The sequence below is a fragment of the Myotis davidii genome, unplaced genomic scaffold (assembly GCF_000327345.1).
Source record: "Myotis davidii unplaced genomic scaffold, ASM32734v1 scaffold207, whole genome shotgun sequence".
Taxonomy (NCBI): domain Eukaryota; kingdom Metazoa; phylum Chordata; class Mammalia; order Chiroptera; family Vespertilionidae; genus Myotis; species Myotis davidii.
Window position 1 is genome coordinate 1,528,518 of NW_006298349.1, and position 484 is coordinate 1,529,001.

At 67.8% G+C, this 484-nt stretch overlaps 1 protein-coding gene across 1 annotated transcript in view; it reads left to right on the forward strand.

Moving 5' to 3' along the window:
- The window catches only part of DRC3 (dynein regulatory complex subunit 3), a 53,993-nt gene that overhangs the window by 38,952 nt on the left and 14,557 nt on the right, over positions 1-484 (forward strand). The window lies entirely within an intron of this gene.

The following is a 484-nucleotide window of genomic DNA, read 5'->3' on the forward strand; positions in this document are numbered from 1 at the left end:
GGGCTGTGCTGCGCCCGGTGTCCAGGCCGTGACGGGGTCAGCCTGTTGCTTAAACCCTCAGCTGAGGGGCTCCGGCTGGAGCCGCAGGGCCCCAGGTCTGAGCGGGCTGAGGCCACGCGATGAGCCACAGGGGCCCATGGAACCAACCCCCTGAGTGGGAAAAACTCACATTTAAGATCCCCACGCTCTGAGAAGAGGGGCAGGAGCCGGTCGGGCGTGGGGCTGAGCAGAGGGAAGAGCAGGGCTCCGGGTCCGACCGCCACCTGGCTGGGCTCCAGGCCGCAGCGCCTGCCCGACCGACCGCAGGCCTCCCAGGACCTCACGGTAGACTCACCTCACCCTCCTGTGTGGGCGACGAACCCATTGAACCTGGGTCTCTCTGCCTCCAGCCCGCGGCCCCACCTCTGGCAGGCCCCTCGGTGCCCTGCAGTGCCCAGGACAGACCCTCAACAAAGGTGCCCTCCAGCCAGCACAACAGAGACAA